This window comes from Meles meles, chromosome 4, assembly GCF_922984935.1.
Source record: "Meles meles chromosome 4, mMelMel3.1 paternal haplotype, whole genome shotgun sequence".
NCBI lineage: Eukaryota > Metazoa > Chordata > Mammalia > Carnivora > Mustelidae > Meles > Meles meles.
The window spans coordinates 18,556,653-18,578,062 of record NC_060069.1 but is presented as its reverse complement, the minus strand read 5'-3'; the positions used below and the strand labels follow the sequence as shown (position 1 = coordinate 18,578,062).

General features: G+C 37.2%; 1 protein-coding gene and 1 non-coding gene across 2 annotated transcripts in view; one reads left to right on the top strand and one right to left on the bottom strand.

The window, feature by feature from the left end:
• LOC123940395 (ubiquitin-conjugating enzyme E2 E2) overlaps positions 1 to 21,410 on the bottom strand; it is a 374,692-nt gene that overhangs the window by 103,084 nt on the left and 250,198 nt on the right. The gene's annotated exons all lie outside the window — the stretch shown is intronic.
• On the top strand, positions 1,103 to 1,206 carry LOC123941070. The gene has a single exon (XR_006818166.1). It is a non-coding gene; the product is annotated as a U6 spliceosomal RNA (small nuclear RNA).

Genomic DNA, 21,410 nt, shown 5'->3' with positions numbered 1-21,410 from the left:
TTTTCTGTCCTGTTAACACATCATTCATTCTGCAGCCCATGAATCAGGAGTCATTTTGACTTTCAAGTCTTATTATTTAAGAAATATATTTTGTAAGGTTATAGCTGCCACAGATAATGATTCCTCTCATGGATTTGGGCAAAGTAAATTGAAAACCTGGAAAGAATTTGCAACTCTAGATGTCATTAAGAACATTCATGATTCATGGGAAGAGGTCAAAATATCAACATGAATAAGCCAACCCTCACGGATGACTTTGAGGGATTCAAGTCTTTGGTAGGGAAAGTCACTGCCAATGTGATGGAAACAGCAAGAGAACTAGAATGAGAAGTGGAGCCTGAAGATGCGGCTGAATTGCTGCAATCTCATGATCAAACTTTCGACAGATAAGGGTTATTTCTTCCAGATAAGCAAAGAAAGTGGTTTCTTGAGATGACTCTACTGCTGGTGAACATGCTGGGAAGGCTGTTGAAATGACAACAAAGGATTTAGAATATCACATAAACTGAGTTGATAAAGCAGTGGCAGGGTTTGAGAGGATTGACTCCAATTCTGAAAGAAGTTCTACTGTGGGTAAAATGCTATCAAACGGCATTGCAGGCTACAGAGAAAGTGTTTGGGAAAGGAAGAGTCAAGAGATGCAGCAAACTGCACTGCTGTCTTATTTTAAGAAACTGCCACAGCCACTCCCACCTTCAATAACCACCACCCATTAGTCAGCAAGCATCAACAAGACAAGACCCTCCACCAACAAAAAGAACAACTCCCTCAAAGGTCAGATGATGGTTAGCACTTTTTAAGCAACAAAGTATCTTTTTATTAAGGTATATACATTTTTTAGACATAATGTTATTGCACACTTAATAAACTATAGCATCATATAAACACCACTTGTATATGCACTAGGAAATTAAAAATTTATTTGACTCACTCTATTATATTTGCTTTACTACAGTGGTCTGGAATCAAACCTACAGTATCTTTAACCTATGCTTGTAATAAAATAAAAACTTAAGTAGAGAAACTGTGTTATGGAAATACTTGGTACTGTCTTTGCAACTTTTCTGTAAATCTAAAGCTATTCCAAAATAAAAGTTTATTTGTGCTCACTCTGGCATCACATATACTAAAATTGGAACTATACAGAGATTAGCATGGCCCCTTCACAAGGATAACATACAAATTCGTGAAGAGTTCCATACTCAAAAAAAAAAAAGAAAGTTAATTTAAGAACTGAGACTGAAAACAACAATAGCAATGTCTTTCTTGAATTTCCTTAAAAAAAATTCTAGACGTACAAATGTTCATCTTGTACAGTATGTTTGTTTTATTTTTATTTAATTTCTCACTTATTTGACAGAGAGAGAGGGGGGAAGCAGCCTCCCCACTGAGCAGAGAACCTGATGTGGGCTCGATCCCAGAACTTGAAATCATGACCTGAGCCGAAGGAGAGGCTTAACCCACTGAGCCACCCAGGTGCCCCAATAAGTTTAAGTTTTAAATTTAAGTATATGATTACTCATCTCTCTACATGGAAGTTTTCCCCGAATATTGCCAAATGCTTTACATTAGCTACATTCTAATTCTATTAATCATACTGGTAATAGGATAGTACTGACCAAAAATATCAGTAAAATACCAACATTAAAATTACTTGCTTTCTGGAGAGGAGAAGCATAGGGAGAAGTGAGGGTGGGGATATTTCAACTAGATCTGTTCTGTACTCAAGTTTGAGTGTACCAATTCAGTTTGCCTGATCCTTTGCTCCCCAGACCCCCAACCCTTCCATGGTATATTAGTTATTTATTCACATTACTAAGCTCAATGAAAATGGATATCCATCCAGTAAAAGAAAAGTTAGCTGAAATGCCAATGGCTACTTTCCAGTGAATGAGATCATGACATTTTAGGAACCCAAGATACCTTCTAAAATCCATCTCCCCTTTTCCCAAAGACTATGGATAGGCTGTGTTATTCAAGATTTTGTTTGAAGCAAATATGTCAGTTGAATTCAAGAGAAATGATACAACCCTCCCTCCCCCGAAATAGTTAAGATTTGCTCCGTGGTGATTTATCAGTTCTGCAGGCTCTGTCACACTCCAAACTGTCCAGATGTCCATTCTCGTAACTTCCGGTAAGCAAGCAGTGGAGAATGCATTGCTGACAGCACCACAGCTCCAATATAACTACTAATAGACAGTAAAACTACTTTTTAATATCGTAGTGCTAAACTTTCCGTGTTATAACTGCCTATCAAATGTCTGTCCATGAAGTTATAAAGGAGATCAGTACAGAATGTAAACTTAGAAGAATAGGATTGTTTGAGAGACCTGAGAAAGAAGTGGGATTGACTGAGCAACACTTAGTTACTCTAGCATACCTGCACATTTGACCATTTATCCCCTCATTTACTCTGAAGGAAGAAAAGAAAAGGGAGAAACAAGGAAGTGGGAGATAAGAAAGATAAGAGAATAGGAGTAAAACTAGGTCTGAGGCCACTAAAATGTGACAGAATACACTTAGAATTTACTATTATATTTTTTTTTTTTTTTAAAGATTTATTTATTTATTTGACAGAGAGAGATCACGAGTAAGCAGAGAGGCAGGCAGAGAGAGGAGGAAGCAGGCTCCCCGCTGAGCAGAGAGTCCAGTGCGGGGCTCGATCCCAGGACCCTGAGATCATGACCTGAGCTGAAGGCAGAGGCTTAACCCACTGAGCCACCCAGGTGCCCCTACTATTATATTTTTAAAAGCTGACAGAATTGAATTTTCTTGTCCTATTCCAGTTCAAGCCCCAGTGAGTATAAAAATCCAATTTTGTTTAGATAGAATATATTCTTTAATATGTATAAAAGCAGGGGCACCTGGGTGGCACAGTTGGTTAAGCAGCCAACTCTTGGTTTTGGGTCAGGTAATGATCTCACGGTCCAGGGATGGAACCCACTTCTGGCTCTGCGCTCATCAGGGAGTCTGCTTGTGGAGTCTCTCTTCTTCTCCCTCTGCCCGCCCCCCCATCCAGTAACTAAAACATCTCTACCAGATTTGATTTACATTTAATTTCTTTAGCATACCATGACTTCTTCTTAAAAATGGTGTTTTCTTCTTTAATAACATAAAGAAATGCTTAAAATGTTAAATAAAAAGGAAAAATGATATAAATGAAGTCAATTTACTTATTTATTCATGTATTCAACAAATATATTCTAAGCTCCTTCTGCGTGTCGGTCATATAGGTAATGCAGATTTAGCATCAAACAAACCAAACTATGTTCATGGAATTAAAATCCTAATGAAGAGAAGATAACACTAAGCAAACAAAAAAGTAAACACACAGTTTGATGGTGAGAACTAATGGGGAGCAATAAAACAGGTTTGGTAAAGGCAATGATTCCAAATTATTTTTAAAAACAAAATAAAACCTAAAACACATATGTAGAACATTTAGGTATTACTTTATGAAATTTATCTACTTCTATTAAGTTGTATTTTCCCACTCCAAAACCAATCATGTAAAAGCTCCTAAAAATATGTTAGCACATGATAGACTCTTTTCTCTGTGAACTATAATATTATTTAGTTGTATGTTCATAGCTGGCTAAGGATTTGCAAAATATCAAGAAAAACTATCCTAATCCATGTAAGAGTTCTTTCTATTTTAGGTTAACAATTTATCCATTGCAAACACAATCATACTGTTTAGGACCAGAGCATGCTAAATATTCATAATTAATTTTTTAAATGACAATTTTGGTAAAGATTACACCTCTTCAGCTGAACCTTAAAGACAGAAAATGTTTTTAGTAAAGGAAATAAGGAATTTAACACACAAACTTCCAAAGTTAAATCAACACAACTGGAAATAATAAGCTCTGAAACTTATCAGCTAATGTCAGAATATTCCAGTTTGATAATTCCTATAACTTTATGTATGATGTAGGTAGCAGCTTTTATAGTATACGTGGATATATAATAATAAAAAGTTTATTAAACATTGAGCATAGTAGAAATGAAAAATCAAATTATTTAGATTCATTAAATTTAAATTGTGGGTCAGTATCTTCCAGCGGTTTTCTACTGCCAATTTCATAAATTGTATAGTATCAAGTATAATAAATATATCTGATGTCTTTGCTCATAGAAGCACTATTCAATATTAAGAAAATATTTGAACTGCCAAAACACAACACTATTTCTTAAATTTCAGAACAGCAACAAAAAAAGAACCTCAGAGACAGGTAAAATAATCCCACCAGGTAGCAGACAGAAAAGCAAACCAATATTGATAAAAATATGCTGGGAAAGGAACAAAAATCTACTTTAAAAAGAAAATCCGTTTGCTGGGTTATTTGGGGAATGCCAAAAACAATAAGGAAAGGGAAGGAAGAAGCATGTGAACTTCAAATACTATAAAACAGGTGATAACTCATATAGTGAATGGGAATCCTTGGGTATTCCATGCTTCTGCTTGGATTGGCAGTAGCTCATTCTGAAAGCCCAAAAAAAACTCACCACAGAGAAAGTGATCCTCTAATTTTAAATTTAGACTCTTATTTAGATGGCAAATGACAAATCAACTCATGCTTGTTCAAAAAGACTCAATTTGCTGTAGACACATTAAGAGTATTCACAGGTTCACCTCTCATGCTCAGCTTGCCAACTCAGTGGCCTTGTATGGCAATTAAGGTAAGCAGCAGTTGAGGAGAAGGGTCTATGTTTTGGTAGTTATGATATTATCACATATAAGCATATTTCTCTTAGAATAAATATATATAAATGTGTTCTTCCTTTTACTAGAACAGTCTCAATGCCAGGAAAAATTTAAAGACCTGCTACTATATGTTTGTAAACTTGGCTCACATGGATTTCAAAGAGAGTTGTACGTTTAACTGAAAAACCCAGCACAAAACACTTGAGATCTGTTTTCCTTTCATAGTTAATCATGCTTTAAAAATAAACTCTTGAAAAAGCTCAAACTCATATCTTGGCAGGTTCCTGCTCCAACATAAACCCTAGCTGATTTAAGTTTTGATTTATTGATTAGAATTTTAAGAAATTCATTTTGTTCAATTTAACTATGCTACATATTAATAATGGAGTCACAAACAGAGACCAAGAGAAATATATTCAGGGATAAGTGAAAAGAGAATGGGTTACTCTTCCTAACAATGTTGTTAAAGGACTTCACTTACAAAAATGGTTTCAGAGATGGAACCTCTGAGAATGCTTACTCTCAGGGAGTAGAAACAGTGAAACTAGAAGCATACCAAGAACAGAAAAATCTAGATGAGATCCTGTTAGGTTTGACTGACCTTTCTGATACTGTAACAGAGTTATCAAGAGGGCTTAAAAATCATCAGTTCTCTGAGCAAAGCAATGATGAGCAGATAAAAGTATACCTACCCCTGATCATGTAAAGGCCAGGAAACAAAGATAATCATCACAGCGTTACTCCTAAGAAGGAACCTTATGGGAAGAAACCAGAGGCTGATGTAGACCAGAAAGGGACCAAACAGAGAAAAGGACACTGAAGAGAGAATCCAAGTTCAATCTACAAAATGGGTGGTCACCAAGAAGGTGAAAGAGAACACCCAAAGAATACATACACTGGATTGTGCTGGAGAGGTTTTTACGTCTATTACTTCTTTCAACTCATGGCAAACATTCATGAACATTAAAATGTTATGTTCTTCTGCATATAAGTAACAAAGGTAGATTTAAAAGCTATCTCAGTGGGAGGATGATTAACAACTGTTAATTGGAATTTTAGGCATTATATCTAGAAAAACAGTAAGATGATGTTTTATATTCACAACTTGCCACCAGACAAATTTGTGGGTCTTCTGAGGTTCAGCCACCTGTTCTCAGGCAACATCTAAGTACAGATGTGTTTGTATAATAAAGGTCACTTCATCCTTTTGTTTCTCATTTATTCATTATAATTAATTCAAAGTCACTGAACCAGATGCATGAAGTAAAGAAAAGAATTGCACACAGCCTTAAGAAAGAAAGAAAATCTTTCCCCAGGTTCTAAAGGGAAAAAAAAGAGAACTTGGAAAACTTTCCTAGAATTTTCACAGAATTATTGAAGTTAAGGTTCTTCTCAAACATTTAACACTTTGGAAAATTTGTGTTCCCTTATTACAACTCACTAGACTGGAAAAGGACTATTCTATTTATTTCAAAGGTCCAAGAGAGCTTATATAATTTTTCAGTTTTTCAGACGACTTAAGTCTCACCTATAAGGTAGGGAAATGGTGTGGCTCCCAAAGGCTAGTTATAGCCTAGCTTTAGTTTCACTTCAGTGAAGAAAACAAAATGTCTTTATTATAACCAATGGTATATTAATTCATCCATTAAAAGAAAATGCAGATGCTAGATCCTGGGGACATGGTGGTAAGACACAGCTGCTCTTCTCGAGTCTTACAAATAAAGGAAGAAGACAGACAAGTTCAGGGACAATTACAATGTACTATGATGAATGCTGTCTGTAATAGGAATAAGCGGAGCACCTATGAAAGCAGAGAGAAAAGGCCCCTCACCCACCTTTCAAGAGATGAGATCTGAGATATTCAAAGAAGTTATCCAAGAGTACGGGAAGTGGAAGGAAAGGCAGGGAGAGAAAGGCAGGTAGGGGAAGAGCACAGGCAAACTGCAGGAGGCAAAAGACAAGAGGAAGTTTCTTGCAGAAAACTAGGCGCTGTATGGTGTGTGAGAAAGGGTGAGGCAGGAAAGGTAAGCAGAGTCAGACCAAGAAAGCACTTTTATGCAGCGCTCCCCTGGACTTACCCTGAAGGGAATGGAATCACGAATAGGTTTTAGAAAGAGAAGTGAACATGAACATATTTTTGTTTTAGATAGACCTCTCTGACAGCAGCGAGGAAGGGGAGACTGGGGACATGAGACCAGTCAGGAGGCTTTACAGTACTCAAGGTAGAAGATGATGGTGGTAATGAAAGTGTCCTGGAAAGAAGTCTGAATTCTGGAGCCAAGACACAAAAGGAACATGCTGAATTTGAAGGGGCTATAGGATGTCCAGGTGCCAGTGCCCAGCCAAGTATGAAATTTAGGTGAAAGAACTGTTGCATACTAGATTTGTGACAAAAACAGTACACAGTGGGTATTCCGAGCCCCAGGAGCAGATCAAGCTATGAGAAAGCTAGCAGTGAAAATGGGGAGATATTAGGAGGGTGTTCTTATGAGAAACACTCACGGACACTTAAAAGTATGGCCCAACACGAGGAACCAAATGAGGGAAGCCAGGAGAGCATGATATTACAGAGGCTAAGAGTGAGGAAAGCACCTGAAGAGGAAAAAAAGAAGTCGACAGTGTAACATACTGCAGAATAGTAGCGAAAATAACATTGAGAATGGTCCATCAGTTTTAGTGAAAACTGACGTTCGTGACTTTGAGAAGAGCAGTTTAAGTGAAATGTCTGGCATCGTGTGTTGTGGATTAAGGAAGAATGCACAATAAAAGAGATTAAAAGAGAGACAATGTGTTTCTCTCTCTCGAAGTCTGGATGGAAAGGGACAGAAAGGAATGTGGCTTGAAGAGGACTCACGATGGGATGAATACAAAGTATTAGGCAAGAGGGAGGATGAAATCATAGATAGAGCATTGAAATTTCTACCGGGACAGGAAGGAGAGAAGGAAGATAGAAGACTGAGGTTTAGCACAATGTTAGCATCACATGTGTGGAAACAGCACAGTTTGTGCCCAGACTGCCACCTTGGTTGTGTGACCATGGGTAAATCTGATCATGTACAAACTGAAATTTTTCTGGTTCTCAGTTTACTCTTCTAAAGATGAGGATGGTATAGTAGATAACCTCTAAAGTGCCCTTCAGTAATAAAGTCTGTAATTACAATTAGGTCATAATCTCATGAGGGTTTTGTTTTGTTTTGTTTTGTTTTGGGGGGAGGGTTTTGGTGATAGAAGACTATAAAAACATACCAAAATGTACAGAAATGGACTTACTTCTGTCTGATATCCACACAGTCAAAAGCACTTTGAACCAGACTTACAATGTAAAGAAAAAACCAGACTCGCTGTGCGGCTCAGGCATGTAACAGAAATGTTCAGTCTGGCCTCATCTGCCCAACCACAAAAACTGAGACAGGTTGGTGCTTCTTTTGACTCCTGGAGATAATCAGTAAAGACTATGTAAATTGACTTTGAATAACAGGAAGCTACTAAAATATTCAGAAAAACTAAAGTTCTTTCTACAAAAGTATTTAAATGAAATCAAGGAAGATCTTACCTCCATTATGTTTTTAAAATTTCCTTTCTTAAATATCATTTTCATTTAACTATAACAAAAGTTTATTTCTTACTCAAGCCATTTTCAATGTGTGTTGACAGAGTGGGGAAAAGGCACTCTGTTCTTACTAATTTAGAGACCCCATCTCTTTCCATTTAAATCAGAAGTTCTTAACCTCTTTTTTGTTCCATGACTCATTTGGCAGTTGGGTGAAGCATATGGACCTCTTCTCAGAATAATGTTTTTAAATGTATCATATAAAAGCATAGTATTACAAAGGAAACTCTATATTAAAATGTGATTGTCAAAGTATTTAAAAATTTGGTGTTACAAATGTGCTTCCTTATTAGATTCAATGACAAAATTTAATCTGAACTGGTGAATCTAGTAATTATTGTAATCTTGAAGCAGTGAGGCATAGATATTATTTTGAGGTATCCGAAGTAAAAATAGTAGGATTTCTACTGGTGTCAAGAAACACTGTGCAAGACCCTTTGCACCCAGCAGGCCAATAAGCAAAGAGAATGTACATGGTGCCTGGAAGTACTTTGTATTTCTGCCACCCCACCTCAGCGGACAGAACAGACTCATATGGACCACTAACTAGTGCCAGGAAACAGAATTTCACTAGCTCTTACTCTGAAAACTCTCCAGTTTCATTTTGCTTTTTGGGGGGTAGGGGAAGGGCTTCTGTCTGAAACTCATTCTCTAGTAGATTCTTTAGCAAGAGCTCAAGAGAACAACACTTCAATTCTTGGAATATCCATAACCATTTATCTATGGTAGTTACACCGGAAGGTAAGTTTGGCTGGATAGAAAATCAGTTGCTCATGTTTTCCATCCTTGAGTATCTTAAATATAGTACTTCATGGATTTTTCTTCAATCAACTAATTTTTCAATCCTTTCAAATTCCAATTTATGTTTTCTTTCCTATCCTATAGCATTAAACATTTTTTTCACTTTGTTTTAAAAAAATAGTTCGTAGTTTCCATCTATTTTGTAGACATTTGGGGGCATGTTTTCATTGTTGGGACATTGTTTTGTTCTTTATTTTTTTCCCTTAACATTTCTTGCTTAATTTTTTTTCTTTTTCTTTTAGTGAAATAAGTTTTCCTGTACTTTGAAAAGAATAGCCCAGAATAGTTTTTTCAACTTCACGATTCTAGAACTTTCTCTTCTCTTGTTTTCACAAAGTGATTTTTTAAAAAATGGCTCTACTTTGTGGGACTGCCTCTGTTGTCATCACCTGCTTTATTTATCTTTTTAAAAAAGATTTTATTTATTTATTTGATGGGAAGGGGGGGTAAATGAACTCAAGCAGGGTGAGCTGCAGAGGGAAAGGGAAAATAGGCTGCCCAATGAGCACAGCGCCCCACAAGGGGCTAGTCTCAGGACTCTGAGATCATGACCTGAGCCATAAGGCATATGCTTACCTGACTGAGCCACTCCAGGTGCCCCTATTTATCTGTTTATTTATTTATTAATTTACTTTTTGAATTTATACTGAACCTTCTTACCAAAAGAATTGAAAGCATTTTTTATGGTTTATCATTTTTTTTTTCAGGTATTATTATTTTTATTTATTTATTTATTTATTTTTATATTTATTTTTGTTTATTTACAGCATAACAGTGTTCATTGTTTTGGCATCACACCCAGTGCTCCATGCAGTACGTGCCCTCCCTATTACCCACCACCTGGTTCCTCAACCTCCCACCCCCCACCCCCCTGCCGCCCCTTCATAACCCTCTGGTTGTTTTTCAGAGTCCATAGTCTCTCATGGTTCATCTCCCCTTCCAGTTTCCCTCAACTCCCTCTCCTCTCCATCTCCCCATGTCCTCCATGTTATTTGTTATGCTCCACAAATAAGTGAGACCATATGATACTTGACTCTCTCTGCTTGACTTATTTCGCTCAGCATAATTTCTTCCAGTCCCGTCCATGTTGCTACAAAAGTTGGGTATTCGTCCTTTCTGATGGAGGCATAATACTCCATTGTGTATATGGACCACATCTTCCTTATCCATTCATCCGTTGAAGGGCATCTTGGTTCTTTCCACAGTTTGGCGACCGTAGCCATTGCTGCAATAAACATTGGGGTACAAATGGCCCTTCTTTTCACTACATCTGTATCTTTGGGGTAAATACCCAGCAGTGCAATTGCAGGGTCATAGGGAAGCTGTATTTTTAATTTCTTCAGGAATCTCCACACTGTTCTCCAAAGTGGCTGCACTAACTTGCATTCCCACCAACAGTGTAAGAGGGTTCCCCTTTCTCCACATCCTCTCCAACACACGTTGTTTCCTGTCTTGCTAATTTTGGCCATTCTAACTGGTGTTAGGTGGTATCTCAATGTTGTTTTAATTTGAATCTCTTTTAAGAGTTTCTATATATATATTTTTTTATTGGATATAGTTGACACATAATATTACATTAGTTTCAGGTGTATAACATAGTGATTTCACAACTCTATACATTATGTTATGCTCACAAGTGTAGCTACCATACAACACTATTGTAATACCATTGACTATGTTCCCTGTGTTTTACATTCATTCCCATGACTTATTCATTCCATAACTAGAAGCCTGTACCTTCCATTCTCCTTCATCCATTTTGCCTGTTCCCCCACCCCACTCCCTCTGGTGATCATCAAATTTTTCTCTGTATTTATGGGCCTGTTTCTGCTTTTTGGTTTGTTTTGTTTTTTAGATTCCACATATAACTGAAGTCATATGGTATTTGTTTTTCTCTGACTTACTTCACTTAACATAATAATCCCCTATATATATATATATATATAATCTCTACTATAGATATAAAATGGAATATTATATGTATCTACTTTTATATATAGATATATATCCACATACATATCTCACATCTTTTTTTATTCACTCATCAACTAATGGACACTTGGATTGCTTCCATATTTTGGCTATTGTAAATAATGCTATAATAAATACAGTATGTGTTTATTAATTTATGCATGTATCTTATCAAATTAGTGTTTTCATTTTCTTTGGGTAAACACCCAGTAGTAGAATTGCTGGATTGTATGGTATTTCTATTTTAAATTTCCAAGGAACCTCCATACTGCTTTCAACAGTGGCAACACCAACTTATATTCTCATTGCCAATGCAAAAGGATTCCCTTTTCTCTACATCCTTGCCAACACTGATTATTTATCTTTTTGATACTAGGTGTTCTGACAGGTGTTAAAGTGATATCTTATTGTGTCATTGTGCCATCACCTGGTTATTATCTGGACTTTCCCCCCCTCCTCCTTCCCTATTGTCCTGTACTGCTCAATTTGGATTCTATTTCAAGTAGCTTTTCTCTTTGAGATTTGTTTTGGAAGGGAGCTTTGGTTTGCTTGTTTCAAGAGTATATAAGAACCAGAATGATCCAGCACCATCAAGCTGAATTGCTTCTTGGTCAACTGTATTCACTTATGAATCAGATCTTGCAAAAACACCCATCTAATCTCAGCATCTACTCTGATTGGCTTAATGTGCTTGCCAGTGAGTAGCTGCTAACAATTTGAGGGATTTCCTATTCTCAGGGCTATCAGCTGCCCTGTTTCTTTTCCTCTGCTCCCTCCCACAGTTACTGGACCCATCTGAATCTTGTAGTAGTGGTAATTGGTCCTTACCAGCTAATATCTGGGAGCTAGAGAGGGTACCTGGTTTTGACATAGCTGCTATATGTAGATTTTGATTCTGATATCCTAGTTGCTCTACCTGTTTTTATGAAGAAATTAAAGAATAATGCCGCTGCTGCCAACCTTTCAGCGATCTTCTTCCTGAAATTTGTGTTTTTTATTTAAAATAATTATTGTTCAAAGTCTGCTTCAGAATATGAATTGGGGCTGTCAGTCATTCTAACAAAAAGTCGGTAAAACATCCGTGATTTTCAAACTGTAGTCCTTGGAACCATGGGAGATTTACATATATGTGTATGCACGCCCGTGTGTTTACATGCGCCTCTGCTTTCCTTTCTTCACCCCATATTGAACAGAGGGGATCCACTATAGATACTGAGCTTCCATGAAATATTCTGTTTGAAGAAACGGTTACATGGTTAAAACTGTCTGAATACCACTGTTCAGAAGTCATCTTTTAAAATCAGTATTTAAGAGGCACCTGGGTGACTCAGTGGGTTAAAGCCTCTGCCTTCGGCTCAGGTCATGATCTCAGGGTCCTGGGATCGAGCCCCGCATCAGGTTCTCTGCTCAGCGGGGAGCCTGCTTCCCCCTCTCTCTGCCTGCCTCTCTGCCTGCTTGTGATCTCTGTCTGTCAAACAAATAAATAAAATCTTAAAAAGAAAAAAAATAAAATCAGTATTTAAAACCCAAGTAAAGTGAACTGATATTTATAAAACAGATTTAGTATTCAGAGAAATAATTTGAGCCAAGAACTACAACCAGGATTTTAGCCAAAAAAAAAGTACCTTTCAATAATCCCTCATGTTTTTTGCAAAGGCTTGAGGAAAAAGTATGTATTTATTATATTCCTTTACATTTCTGTTAACAATTTCAACTATGGTATCAAATATAATTCTTAAGTTATCCAACTATTTACTTAGAACAAATATGAAAATTTAAAGTTACACATGCTTAATCACAAAAATGATCAACCAAATTCAGTTTTTCCACTTTGTCTTATCTATTTAAAATTTCAATTTCCCTTAGAGGTGTTATGAATGAAATGCTTAAAAGAACAACTTAAGAAAAAATAAAAACAGGACCCTAAATGTATGTGCTTGTTGATTCCTTGTAGGCCAATCATTCTGGTATATACTACAGTATACTGTATACCCATGAAATTGGACCTCATGGATCCACCTGTCAGTTCCCTGGATCCAAGAGACCAAGATCCATAACCTCCTGGTAAGCAAAGAAATTTTCATTTGCCTAGATGGTGAGATTCCCCAGGAAGCAAGGAGGGTAGAGCCATCTTAGAATTCTGGCAAACCAAAAAAGAAAGAATGGGGCACAGCAACAGTAACCCTTCAGAGATATATAAGGCCCAGTTTTAAGATTTGTCGGTAGATTCTAATGTATCATTTGACACCTCCACATTTGATCTCTGGTAAACAGGGCCTTCCCAGGAAACCTCTTATTACTGTAATACTTTCAAACTTTCCAACCTGCCTGACAGATATTAGCTTCTTTTACTAGAAGATTCAGATTAGTACTACTTGGGCCTTGTAACATTTGCCTACACGGTTGCAGGTCAGATAAACAAGGCACTGTAAATCCTTATTCAGAAACTTGCCAGACTGAAATAATATTCAAGGATTGTGTGTATAGGAAATCTGTGAAGATGAGGGAAAATAAAACTGATTTTGTGTTTATTTTAGAAATTAAAGGCCCTCAAGTAAAAGACACACACATACACACACACACACACACACACGCACGCACACACACAGAGTCAAAAGATTACATTTTTCTCTGCAATAGGCAGAGTCCTTCACTGAAAAATAGAGTGAATCAATGTTACATTCTCTTGGAACTTGTTTAATCATGTATAATATTAAGGAGAAGTTAAACTTGACAAGTATATTACAAAATATATATGCCAGTGAATTACCTGTCAACTTGACAGGTTCAACTTTGCTTTAAGTTATTAAATGAGGTACTTGATTATCATGAGAGTACAATATGCAAAAGTTCTTACTGTGCAGAATGAATTGTCAAAATCCATGGTGAAGATGCCACAGATGACCACTGATAGGAATATAAAGGTAAAGCCATAATGTGAATAAGAAAATACATTTTATTAATGACAAGTAATTTAGATGTATCCATTTTTTGTTGCACCTGTTCTTTTTAGGTTACGTTATCCTCATAATCCTCTGATGAGCTGAAAAATAACAATATCCATCCTTTACCCATTAACTTCTCCCCAAGGTAAAGGGTGCAGAATGTCAAAACTCAGAGATTTTGGTGCTCCTCTAACTCAAGTCCCTCATTTTATAATTAAGTCAATGTAGGAATTTGCTCAACTCTAAAGAACATGGGCCTATACTAATAAATGCATGCTATGCTCTGAGACTAGAAACTTAGTCAAAACAGAAATTTTGTAAAAAGTGAGGCATACTACATAACTCTCAGTTACAGTTAAACATATATTTTTCCTTTGACAGCTATTGTTCAAGAGGGCATTTGTAGGCGTTCAATTGAAATGGCTTAAGTAATTCTATAAATATGTCACAATACTGTCATTAGGTAAGGAAAAATGCCAGTTGTGCTACAGCTGGGAGGCTGAAGGGTAAGTAGGGTTTGGAGATGTGAGGTATAGAGCTCTATAGACCTGGCCTGGGAAACAGCAAAAGTGAAGATTCCTTCTACCCACATTTCTGTTCTGGCTAACGGGTTTCCAATTCAGGCACTGCATAACCACTGGTGGTCTCTGTGAAGCCAGAAGATCATCCACTTCATCTTAAAGTCAGGAAATGAATTTGTCAGATACTCTTAGTTATTAGCAAGCTAATGGGACTGTTTGTGGGGAAAAGTTATGATAAACTATTCTAAAATTATTTTGTGACAATGGTCTTTTGGAAATTTGTGACTTTGGGGGTTTTAAAATGAGATGAACTATACTATACCTAGTGTGATTCAAACTGCCTACTACAGGGGCAGGTAGAGCAGCCTGGATTCTGGATTCACGCAGATCTAAGTTCTTTCTTAGTTGTCACTCATTAGCTGTGTGACCTTGGAAATTGTTTAAGCAATTCTGTTTCAGTTCCTCCAATGGTGATAACACTACCTACATCATAGGATTGCTGTGAGGATTAAATAATAGGATATGTAGAAATAATAGTTGAAGAGTACAGTGTGTAGAATAATAATAAGAAGTCAATAAATTTTGCTATCGATTCTGTGAAGGAACTTCTCCTTTAATAAGCAAAAATGGAAATGAAAATTTAAGTATCCATGAAATCTGGAAACGAAAATTTAAGTATCCAGAAAGCTCAGGTTACAACATACTTGCTTTTCAGAGGATGTTAAGCAAATTATTTTCTAAGATACAGATGAACATATTGCTAATTACATTATTTGTATATAAGATTTATGTACATCTGAAAAACACTTGGTAATTAATGAAGCATTTTCTCACATAATATGTCATTAGATTCCCACCACAAAGCCTAAGAAGTAAGCAGCACAAGCATAATTCATATCTGTAGATGAAGAAACTGAAGTTCAGAATGGCTATTTAATTACCATAGTTGCAGTAAGTGGAGAAGTACTTTCTTAGTACATCACCTTTGCCTCCCATAACCTTTAATTGTTTAACAGTTTAGGATAAAAAAATGGGTATTACAGGGGCGCCTGGGCGGCTCAGTGGGTTAAAGCCTCTACCTTTGGCTTAGGTCATGATCCCAGGGTCCTGGGATCGAGCCCCACATCAGGCTCTCTGCTCAGCGGGGAGCCCGCTCCCCTCCCCTTGTGATCTCTCTCTGTCAAATGATGATGTGATGTGCTTTTATTAAAAATAAATGAAATCTTTAAAAAAATGGGTATTACATAATTAAATTCTGATTTAAGATTATTGTTTACTTGCTTTGCTTTAGATTTAAGTAGAACTGACAAAGTATTTTTCAGCACAATAAAATTTCAGATATCTTCTTATTAGGTTCTAGAAAAGTACCCCGTGTTTGAGAGGTCCTAAAAATAAAAGTAAAAATTTATGTTAATAGTTGATGCTACTGGAGTTTATTTTGTCTCCTTGGAAAAAAGTAGTAAGTACGTTTAAATAATGAATTAAACACTAATCTACCATAAATGATACAAAACATTTTGCTAATACCATTGACTTTGCAGGTCAGGCTCTGGTTTATCCTTCAAAGACCAACTTTATCACTAGATGACTGTTCACTTATGCAGCTACAAGGCAAAGCTCCTCTGCCATAGTTGCTGACTTTCTGTTAAATGTAAGCCAGGACTTTATGGCCATTAGAGGTATGAAACAGCCACAACAGTGATATGCAAGCATGCTATTTGAAAATCAAGTCCAATGTCACAGTTCCTATATTTTGTACATTTTAATTTATCAAGAACATTATGACCTTTAAAATATTAACACTGGGTTAATGAAAATGGCTAGCAAGAAGCCCTTTATTTCTTTTGAGTTAAAAGCAGAGGACCATTCTATAATACAATAAATGACAATCACTAAATATGAAGGAGTTTGTAACTATACTGGAATAAACTTAAAATGTTTTTTTTTTTTTTTTTCAGGGAAGCAGGCTCCCTGCTGAGCAGAGAGCCCGATGCGGGACTCAATCCCATGACCCTGAGATCATGACCTGAGCCGAAGGCAGCGGCTTAACCCACTGAGCCACCCAGGCACCCCTAAAATGGGTTTAATCTGAAGTAGAAAGATATAGTCAATGATTACTACATTATCCTGGGTAGTAGTAATTAAAGACAAATAAGCAGCTTATTAATGTACTATTTTTAAGAAGACAGCAAAAAATTTTACTTTACTTTTTAAAAGATTTTTATTCATTCGTTTGACAGGAAAGTGTAGGAGGGGCAGAGGGAAAGGGAGAAGCAGACTCCCCACGGAGCATGGAGCCTGATGCGGGGCTCAATCTCAGGACCTGGAGATCATGACCTGAGCTGAAGTAAGATGCTTAACTGACTTAGCCACCCAGGCATCTCCTCTGTGCACATCCCCCCCACCCCCAGCCCAAGCAAAAAATTTTAAAGAAACAATGTAGAGGAGAGAGAATAACTCATCAGATCCAGAAGCCACTTTAAGGCCCTCCCTGAAGACATCTGACATCTAGGGACCCAGGAGGTCAGCCATCTCAAGTCACTGGGAAGAGTGTCCTATTGGCCTAATGTTCCATAACCAGCAGATTATGACTACTCCTGGTTACTAGGAATATATGATAAAAACTGAGTCTTGGATGTCTTATGGTTTACAGTAAGGCAATATCCTCTCTGATGTGAGAAGCAAAATGGATTTGGGCCTCCAAGTAGAGAGGCTCTGATTTTCCTTCCTAATTCCAAGTTTCCTATAATTCTGCCAATTAATGCCATTTAAATAGAAAACATTGCTAGGGTGGGGCCAATATTCCTACCTGCCCAGTACAATTTGGGTTAGTTGATGATCATTTTTTTCTCTCTTTGTACCCTAAAAAGGGTGTACACTGCAGGAATTATGGGGAAAAGACTGAGAATTAATTTTGAGCAAGATGCATTTACAAGAAAAGGCAGGTCTTTCAGTAATAAAGTATCAGGAAATGCAACATTTATAGAGCCCTGTTTATTGAGAGTAGTAGGTCTCCCCCGTACATAGCTTTAACCATCTAACATGCAGTAAGAATAATTTATTATAATATCACTAATGCTAACACTTCTGTAGTGTCTACTAGGTGCTAGGCACTGTTTCATATACTTTACATCCCAACTGGGGTGGATTACCATTGCATGCCATCCCAGTTTCATAGACAAGGAAATTGAGGCATAGAAAGGTTAAATAATTTCCTCAAGCTCACACTGCCAAATGGTTCCAGAGCTCCTGATTGTAACAGTTACCCCATTGCTCTACAATAACTCTTTTATCAGCTATAAAGGGATGACCAAAAGTATAAGATATGATAAAGTATGCAAAAGATGAGATGGGAGAGTATCAAAATCAATTTCTTGGTCTAGAATTGGCCTGGTCCTTTCCTTAACCTGAAGTGCCCAGGTTATCATTTAACACTTGTCCTGTCCTTAATCCTACTCACTTCCTCCTGGCTGCCTAGACTGGTGTGTACCTAGCAAACCGGAGCAGGAGAAGACCTTGCAAGTTCTCTGAGATGGAATGGAAAAACTTGAGGACTCAGGGTTGGTCACGTACAGCAAATAAGATTTGTGAGATGCTGTAGTCTTTCATCACATATTATCCTATACCCGCAGAGACAGATAAAAATCTATCAATGGAGGATCGTCATTTGTCTTTTGAAATAAAATTAAGAATCTCTGGAATTTGTCACCACCTAATGAGAATTAGCATTTTAATATCATGCCCTGCTTAAGACTGGCAGCTTGAAAGTACTACTTCACATCTAAATTTAACAGATATTCTTTTTTTTTTTTAAAGATTTTATTTATTTAATTGACAGAGAGAGAGATCACAAGTAGGCAGAGAGGCAGGCAGAGAGAGAGGAGGAAGCAGGCTCCCTGCGGAGCAGAGAGCCCGATGCGGGGCTCAATCCCAGGACCCTGAGATCATGACCTGAGCCGAAGGCAGCGGCTTAATCCACTGAGCCACCCAGGTGCCCCTAACAGATATTCTTGATACCAGTTACATATAGGTAACAAAAGCATATATTCACACACACTTTTTAGCAATATTAAGAATAGGCAGCATATAGAGAAAGTGTTAGACAATGAAGACTTCAAGTTAAAATCAATACAATACAGTGACAACATCAGGGAGACATTTTTGAATTATGCTGTATAACAATATAATATTTCATACGGAATGATGCTAATCTTGTATTATTAAAAATGAAAAACAAGTTACAGTGTATTCCAAATAAATCCCTTAGTGGGATATTTATGATAAATCACTTCAGTTCACTCCTAAGTTTACAACAGAGCCAGAACTGGATGGAATTACAGTTTGTTATAATTTCAGAAAACTCGATACAGTAGATGAAAATCACATTTAATATAAATGTCACATCATATAGTCATATTACTTTTGAAGTAACTGTTTTATTGGAGTAGTGTGAGTTTTCAGAATATGCAATGTGGGGAGGTGGGATTGGGAGAGGGGGAGCGGGCTATGGACATTGGGGAGGGGAGGCGAACCATAAGAGACTATGGACTCTGAAAAACAACCTGAGGGTTTTGAAGGGTCAGGGGTGGGAGGTTGGGGGAACAGGTGGTGGGTGATGGGGAGGGCACGTTTTGCATGGAGCACTGGGTGTTGTGCAAAAAGAATGAATACTGTTACGCTGAAAAAATTAATAAAAAGGGAAAAAAAAAGAATATGCAATGTAATCAAGACATTTCAAGTAGAAATATGTTAACTTCATATTTAAAATGTAACAAATGTGCAACAGTGTAATCATGGGAAGTAGACAGTATTCTAATACCAGAAGTATCTGTCTTGGAGATTTTATAATCACACACACATGTATGTATGCGTGCACGCACACACACTTCTGTGGCTTATTATATCAACTAAAACAAATGATAAATACAAGTTGTGACATTTTATTTACATCCAGAATCCTTTAAAAAGGACTAAAGATCCATTCATCTGTTGATGGACATCTAGGTTCTTTCCATAGTCTGGCTATTGTAGACATTGCTGCTATAAATATTCGGGTACACGTGCCCCTTCGGATCACTATGTTTGTATCTTTAGGGTAAATACTGGGGGGAGGTGGGATTGGGAGAGGGGGAGCGGGCTATGGACATTGGGGAGGGGAGGCGAACCATAAGAGACTATGGACTCTGAAAAACAACCTGAGGGTTTTGAAGGGTCAGGGGTGGGAGGTTGGGGGAACAGGTGGTGGGTGATGGGGAGGGCACGTTTTGCATGGAGCACTGGGTGTTGTGCAAAAAGAATGAATACTGTTACGCTGAAAAAATTAATAAAAAGGGAAAAAAAAAGAATATGCAATGTAATCAAGACATTTCAAGTAGAAATATGTTAACTTCATATTTAAAATGTAACAAATGTGCAACAGTGTAATCATGGGAAGTAGACAGTATTCTAATACCAGAAGTATCTGTCTTGGAGATTTTATAATCACACACACATGTATGTATGCGTGCACGCACACACACTTCTGTGGCTTATTATATCAACTAAAACAAATGATAAATACAAGTTGTGACATTTTATTTACATCCAGAATCCTTTAAAAAGGACTAAAGATCCATTCATCTGTTGATGGACATCTAGGTTCTTTCCATAGTCTGGCTATTGTAGACATTGCTGCTATAAATATTCGGGTACACGTGCCCCTTCGGATCACTATGTTTGTATCTTTAGGGTAAATACTGGGGGGAGGTGGGATTGGGAGAGGGGGAGCGGGCTATGGACATTGGGGAGGGGAGGCGAACCATAAGAGACTATGGACTCTGAAAAACAACCTGAGGGTTTTGAAGGGTCAGGGGTGGGAGGTTGGGGGAACAGGTGGTGGGTGATGGGGAGGGCACGTTTTGCATGGAGCACTGGGTGTTGTGCAAAAAGAATGAATACTGTTACGCTGAAAAAAAAAAATAAAAAAAAAAGGACTAAAGAATCATTCAGAGTACTACAATCTACGAAGAGATGACTATTTGACTATTATGAATTTATAATTTCCTGGTATCAATGTATAAAAATTCTAATTTCTTATTTTCCAAATATCTTTGAATCAAGAATCAAGAACAGGATTCCTCTATCATACTGCAGCACAACTTCACCTACCGGTCAGTTTCAATTCAATAAACTGAAGACAACAATACTTGAATCAAAGCTACCTAACAAACTTAAAACGAACTGTGGCAAAATGGAGCAAAGATCTCACACAATGTCACTAACACTTGCTTTTGGGCTGCCTTCTAGATACTATCACTAGCAACCTGTGGGTGTAAGGTTACAGTAGTGGTGCTAGACTTACATGGGGTCAGCTCAACTGTTTTCCAGTTCCTAGTATGGCAAGCATTTTCAGAAAGTGACTGTGAGCCAACTATATGGATGACAGTTTTGAGACTGTCTCTACTTAGATTAATAGAGGCAATATACTGTAGAAATACGTGAAATTTAGTGCCTGTACAATGGTTCTCCCGTTTTACCAATAACTGTTGTGAAGGCCACAGTTCCCTTACCTATCAAATAGAAATAACAAAACAGATTTTAATGGTTTTCTGTGAAAATTAGGAGTATTCTATGAATTACAAAGTAGTTTAAGAATTTCCAGTACCAGGGCACCTCACTGGCTCAGTAAGTACAGCATGTAACTCCTGATCTCGGGGTTTTGAGGTCAAGTGCAACATTCAATGTAGAGATGACTTTAAAAAATAAAAATAATTTCCATTACTTAAAACAGTAGGCTATGTTGATATAGACATAGATACATGGACAAAAGATTAATGAAATGTAATGATTCCTTGACATCAACAGAGTAATTTAGT